The sequence below is a fragment of the Lathyrus oleraceus genome, chromosome 1 (assembly GCF_024323335.1).
Source record: "Lathyrus oleraceus cultivar Zhongwan6 chromosome 1, CAAS_Psat_ZW6_1.0, whole genome shotgun sequence".
In the NCBI taxonomy this organism is placed as follows: domain Eukaryota; kingdom Viridiplantae; phylum Streptophyta; class Magnoliopsida; order Fabales; family Fabaceae; genus Lathyrus; species Lathyrus oleraceus.
The window spans coordinates 76728442-76735352 of record NC_066579.1 but is presented as its reverse complement, the minus strand read 5'-3'; the positions used below and the strand labels follow the sequence as shown (position 1 = coordinate 76735352).

The 6911-nt window shown below is 39.2% G+C and overlaps 1 non-coding gene across 1 annotated transcript; it reads left to right on the top strand.

Moving 5' to 3' along the window:
• The first annotated feature begins 5197 nt into the window (after nucleotides 1–5197).
• On the top strand, nucleotides 5198–5304 carry LOC127116120 (small nucleolar RNA R71). Its single transcript, XR_007801101.1, has one exon. It is a non-coding gene; the product is annotated as a small nucleolar RNA R71 (small nucleolar RNA).
• The last annotated feature ends 1607 nt before the right edge of the window (nucleotides 5305–6911 follow it).

The following is a 6911-nucleotide window of genomic DNA, read 5'->3' as shown; positions in this document are numbered from 1 at the left end:
TGTCAAGTTCCTGTAGGTGTTACTCAAGTCGTCAGCAAACTCGTCCCAGTGAAGCTGGTGGCTCAGGACTCGGATACTCGGCTCGATACCCAATGCCTCCATACAGTGCTGATCAGGATAACGTGTGGGCGCCATAGGGCGCTGATAAAGAGCGATGTAGTGCTCTCTCTGAGCATCATCTCTATAGGCTACGTGCATATCGTCGAAATCCTGCATCCTGTAAGAGTTAGGAAAGTGATCCTGAAAATATAAACCATTCAAATTTTTAGTATCGATGAAAAATATGATAAAATTAAATTAAATTAAATAAATGCGAAAAAGTAAAATGAAAAACCATGGGTTTCCTTTCACGCAGCGCTTGTTTAACGTCATTAGCTTGACGATTAGAATTTATACACCTGTAGTAGTAGGAATCGGTGGATCATTCAGAGTGTGGCTTGAGTAGTATGCTGGAATGTCTCCTCCTTCATAGAGCTTCAGTCTTTGTCCATTTAAAATGAATGGACTACAGGTTTCGTTCTTGATTTCTACGGCTCCGGATCTCAGAATCTTGGATACTTCGAAAGGGCCAGTCCATCTTGAGTGTAGCTTTCCAGGGAAGAGTCGTAACCTAGAGTTGAAAAGGAGAACAGGATCGCCTATATTGAAGTTTTTCTTTACTATTCTTTTGTCGTGATAGGCTTTTGTTCTCTCTTTGTATATTTTTGCATTCTCATAGGCAGATTGCCTAAGTTCTTCTAGTTTATGAATGTCAAGGGTACGCTTTTCTCCAGCGGCCAGGTAGTCTAAATTCAAAGTTTTAATGGCCCAATAGGCCTTATGCTCTAATTTGAACGGTAAGTGACAGGATTTTCCATATACTAGTTGGTAAGGAGTAGTTCCTATAGGGGTTTTGAAGGCGGTTCTGTAGGCCCATAATGCTTCTTGAAGCTTCTGAGACCAGTCTCTCCTAGAAATAGAAATAGTTTTCTCTAGGATTTGTTTTATCTCCCTATTGGATACTTCTACTTGGCCACTAGTCTGTGGGTGGTATGGTGTTGCTACTCTATGCCTAACTCCATATTTTCTTAAAAGTTTGTCAAATATCCTTGATATGAAGTGTGATCCTCCATCGCTTATGACTAAACGTGGTGTTCCAAATCTAGGGAATATGTAGTTTTTAAATAGTTTGATTACTACCCTAGTTTCGTTTGTGGGTGCAGCTATAGCTTCAATCCACTTAGACACATAGTCTATAACTACTAAGATATACCTATTTCCTAAGGATGGTGGGAAAGGTCCCATGAAATCTATACCCCATACGTCGAAGAGTTCTACTTCCTGAATGTTTCTTAGAGGCATTTCATCACGCCTTGAAATGTTTCCAGTGCGTTGGCATCTATCACATTTGACAATGCAAGCATAGACATCACGCCACATGGTAGGCCAGAATAGGCCAGCTTGAAGAATCTTGGCGTATGTCTTAGAGGTGCTCGCATGTCCACCATTGGGTGTAAAATGACAATGCTCGATAATACTATTTACCTCTTCTTCCGGAACACAAGGGCGAAAAATGCCATCTTTACCCCTTCTGAAAAGGAGCGGTTCGTTCCAATAGAAGTTTCTCACATCGTGGAAAAATTTCTTCTTGCGGTGGTAGTCAAGATCAGGGAGTACTATATCAGCAGCTAAGTAATTAACGAAGTCTGCATACCAGGGTGCGTTACTTATTGCTAAGGAATTTTGGGAGTGCTCATCAGGGCCTAGGTTATTATCTTCAATGGTTTCTAGTCTAGCTATCAGTCTATCATAGGCGAAATCATCATTTATGGGTACTAGTTCTGGTTTTAGATGTTCTAGCCTAGAAAGGTGATCGGCTACTACATTTTTAGTGCCTTTTTTATCTCTTATATCTAAATCAAACTCTTGTAGTAATAGAATCCATAGGAGTAACCTGCGCTTGGCATCTTTTTTACTTAATAGGTAACGAATGGCAGCATAATCGGTGTAAACTATAATTTTTTCTCCTACTAGATAAGATCTAAATTTGTCTATAGCTAAAACTAAAGCGAGTAATTCTTTTTCAGTTGCTGCGTAGTTAAGTTGGGCAGCATCTAGGGTTCTACTGGCATAATAAATTGCATGTAATTTTTTTTCTTTCCTTTGTCCTAGAACGGCTCCAACCGCATAATCACTAGCATCGCACATTATCTCAAAAGGTTCTGACCAATCAGGTGGTTTCATAATGGGTGCTGATACTAACGCTTGCTTTAAAAGATTAAATGCGTCATTACATTTTTCATCGAAAATGAATTCAGCATCTTTCATTAAAAGTCCAGTTAAAGGTTTAGTTATTTTGGAGAAGTCCTTAATAAAATGCCGGTAGAATCCAGCGTGTCCAAGAAAGCTTCGGACTTCTCTGATGGTTTTTGGTGGTTTTAGGTTTTCTATAACTTCTATTTTAGCTCTATCTACCTCTATACCTTTTTCGGAAACTATATGTCCTAAAACTATTTCTTCGGTCACCATGAAATGACATTTTTCCCAGTTTAGCACGAGGTTCACCTCCACGCATCTCTCCAGGATTTTCTCAAGGTTAGCAGGGCAATTGTGGAAATCAAATCCGCAAACCGAGAAATCATCCATAAACACTTCCATGATACCATCTAGGTAATCTGCAAAGATTGACATCATGCAGCGTTGGAAAGTGGCTAGGGCATTACAGAGGTCGAATGGCATTCGTCTGTAGGCAAAATTTCCATAAGGGCATGTAAAGGTAGTTTTTTCTTGATCTTCGGGGTGGATAGGTATTTGGAAGAATCCAGAGTATCCATCTAGATAACAGAATTAAGAGTGTCTGGCTAGACGCTCCAACATCTGGTCTATAAATGGTAAAGGGAAATGATCCTTCCTGGTTGCTTTATTTAATTTTCTATAATCTATACACATCCGCCATCCTCCTTCTAATCGTTTTGCTACATGTTCTCCTTTATCGTTTTGCACGACTGTGATGCCTCCCTTTTTAGGTACTACATGCACAGGGCTCACCCACTTACTGTCCGAGATCTAATATATTATACCTGCCTTAAGTAACTTAAGAACTTCCTTTTTAACAACATCACTCATTATAGGGTTTATTCTTCTCTGATGTTCTCTGGAGGGTTTTGAATCTTCTTGGAGAGAAATCCGATGCATGCATACGGATGGGCTTATACCTTTCAGGTCAGAGATATTATATCCTAAGGCTGAGGGATATCTTCGTAAAACGTCTAAAAGTTGGTTCGTTTCCTCTTGGCTCAAGGTAGCACTGACTATGACTGGACGGTTCATCTCTTCATCGAGGAACTCATATCTCAGGTTCTTAGGCAGTTCCTTAAGTTCTAAGGTTGGTTTCTTAGGGCATGGCATAGGATCTGGGGTAAGGGATAAACATTCGTAAAGGTTATCATCGATGTAGGGTTTCTTAAAGTCATCATCTTCCATTATGGGGGTTGATGGTAACTTAATTGTTTTTATGATTTCTTCTTGTTCTAATTCTCTAACACATTCATCAATGATATCTAAGGCATAACAGGCGTCTCCCATCACAGGTGCCATAAGAAATTTCGAAAGTATAAATTCTATTTTCTCGTCACCTACCTCAAAGGTCAACTTTCCTTTCTTGACATCTATTATGGCTCCTGCAGTCGATAAGAATAGTCTACCTAGATGGATTGGTATATCATTGTCCTCTTTAATGTCCATGACAACAAAATCAGTAGGGATAAATAACTGACCTATCCTAACAGGGACATCTTTTAAGATGCCTATCAGATACTTAACAGATCTATCGGCTAACTGAAGCGACATCTTAGTGGGTTGTAATTCTCCTAAGTTTAACCTCTCACAAACTGCTAAAGGCATTAAGCTCACACTAGCTCCTAAGTCTAGAAAAGCTTTTTCGATGACATGACTTCCCAAAAGACAAGGAATGGAGAAATTTCCAGGATCTTTATCTTTTTTGGCTAATTTATTCTCAGAAATAGCATTACACTCCAAAGGCTTCGGATCATCAAGTCTACGTTTGTTGGTAAGGATGTCTTTGAGAAACTTTGCATAAGAAGGTATTTGGGTGATGGCTTTTGTGAAAGGGATTTCTACATGAAGTTTTTCTATAACTTTAATAAATTTTTGATACTGGTTATTGATCTGGGTTTGTTAGAGTCTTTGCGGATATGGTATAGGTGGTTTATATGGCGGGGGTGGTACGTAAGTGTTATCTTTAGGTTCTTCTCCTTTTTCTCGACCTTCCTGGTTTTCAGATTCCTCTGGTTCCTTTACTCCGTTCGTGGGTTTGGTACATTCCTTAGAAGTTTTGGGTTCACTCAATCTAGGGTTTGGTGGCTCATCATAAGCGTTCCCACTTCGTAGGGTAATGGCATTGGCTTGTCCTCTCGGATTTTGTTGAGGTTGTCCAGGGAACTGTCCTCCAGGTGTGATCTGAGGGGCTTGGTTTAAAGCTACCTGAGAGATCTGGGTTTCAAGCATCTTGGTATGAGTAACTATTTGGTCAACCTTGGTTCCTAACTGGGTAATCAGTTCATTAACATGAATGTTTTGGTTTATGAACTCTTTATTTTGTTGGGTTTGAGCAGTGATAAAATTTTCCATAATTTTCTCAAGGCTCGGCTTTGGTGGCACAGGTTGCATAGGTTGATTTAATCTTGGGGCTTGATAACTAGGTCTCGGAGGTGCATTATTTTGGATTGGGTTATTGTTTTTATAGGAGAAGTTCAGGTAATTCCTCCATCCAGGGTTATAGGTATTCGAATATGGGTTCCCTTGGGTGTAGTTCACTTGCTCATAGTGGGTTTCGTTTAATAGACTGCATTCTGCAGATTGGTGTCCTTTGGTTCCACATATCTCACAATCCGACAAAACTGCAGCTGCAGTATTCGGGTTTATGCACATATGCTCGACCTTAAGGGCTAACGCGTCCATTTTAGCTTGCATCATGTCTATAGAGCTTAGTTCATGCACTCCTCCTTGGGCTTCCTTCTTCTCTAATGTCGCTCGTTCGACTCCCCATGATTAATTGTTTTGAGCCATATATTCGATGAGGGCACTAGCTTCAGGATAAGGTTTGTTCATCAGCGCACCGCCTGCGGCAGCGTCGATGGTCATCTTGGTGTTATAGTGAAGTCCATTATAGAAGGTTTGAATGATTAACCAATTTTCTAAACCATGATGTGGGCATGCTCGTAACAACTCTTTATATCTCTCCCAAGCTTCGAACAGCGATTCTCCTTGGTTTTGGGTAAATCTAGTTATATGGTTTCGAAGAACGGCGGTCTTACCTGGGGGAAAATATCTAGCAAGAAATACTCTTCTAAGATTATCCAAAGTCGTAATGGAATTGGGTGGAAGGGAATCTAACCATGATAGGGCTTTATCTCTGAGGGAAAAAGGGAATAATCTTAAACGTATTGCCTCAGGAGAAGCTCCATTGGTTTTAAAAGTGTCTGCTAATTGAAGAAATATTTTTAAATGTTGGTTTGGGTTCTCAGTAGCGAGATCTGCGAATTGTCTCTGTTGCACCAGTTGCAACAGGGAGGGTTTAAGTTCAAAATCATTAGCTGGGATGGTTGGGTTTACTATACTAGAACTAGGTTCTTCGTTGGATGGTTGAGCTAAATCCTAAAGAGGTCTTTGGTTTTGATCTTCGGCCATAGCTCTCTTAATTCTATGAAAGAATAAACGTGCGCGAGCGTAACGTTCAGGTTCTGCCAGAGGATATACTAAGCTTAAACTTCCGGTGCTGCGAGTTCTTCGCATTGACCGGCGGGAAATAGCCTAAATCTAAACAATATAACAACAGGGAAATGAAATTTGACGAAATTGGTCCTCGGCAACGGCGCCAAAAACTTGATGCGTGCTTTTCGCAAGTATACGAACGCGTCAGAGTAATATAAAAGATTGTCGAATCCACAGAGACCAAGTGTCAATCTATCGTTATCTATTATTATGGTGTTTATCAAAGGCAATGAAAATAGGTGTTTTTAGAGTGTGCAATGAAAAGTAAAGTATTGAATAAAATTCAATTAATAAAGACAGGGTCGAATGTAATTCACATAATCAATTAATAATCCAAGTACTTGCTAATAGAGCTACTTATGGGCAATGTTTACTACTTTGAAAAGAACTAATTTAACAGGAACTGTCGCTTTCGCGTATTCAGAACCGAGTTGTACTCCCTAATCAAACCCTCTTATTGTCACTTATAAAAAGGCGCGCATTGCGTTAGAGTAGTAAACCTATTTTTAAGAAATATAGTATCTTGACTAAGTTGAAAAGTATTATAACCTGGATTTCTTAACCAAAAGAGGTTCTCACGAACCAGACTCTAAACCTATAAAAGCGTCCGAAAATAGTTTTAAAATCTCTTTTCTTCTTAAGTTAAAAACTCCTAATGAACTAAACAAAGCGCTTTCGCTGTTTTTGAAATAGTTAAAAACAATTAAGTTTAAAAGGACGTTGGACGGCTTTCGATCTTACCCAACGGAAATTAAGTGCGGGAAAACTTAAGTTGAAAGTTAAAGTAGCCCTTAAGTGTTTCTACGAACAATTGAGCAGATTATCGGTTCAATTACGATCCTTACATTCTAACCTTATAGGCTTAGTTAGACATGGTAAAATAAAGGTGCATTAATTTAAATAAAAGTAGTGCGAGTGCGGAAAGTAAATAAAAGTAATGCGAGTGCGGAAAATAAATAAAAGTAGTGCGAGTGCAAAAAATAAATGAAAGTAGTGCGAGTGCGGAAAATAAATAAAGTAAAGCGATTGCGAGAAATAAATAAAGTAAAGCGAGTGCGAGAAATAAATAAAGTAAAGCGAGTGCAAGAAATAAATAAAGAAAAGTGCGAGTGCGGGAAAATAAAATAGATAAAGGCAAA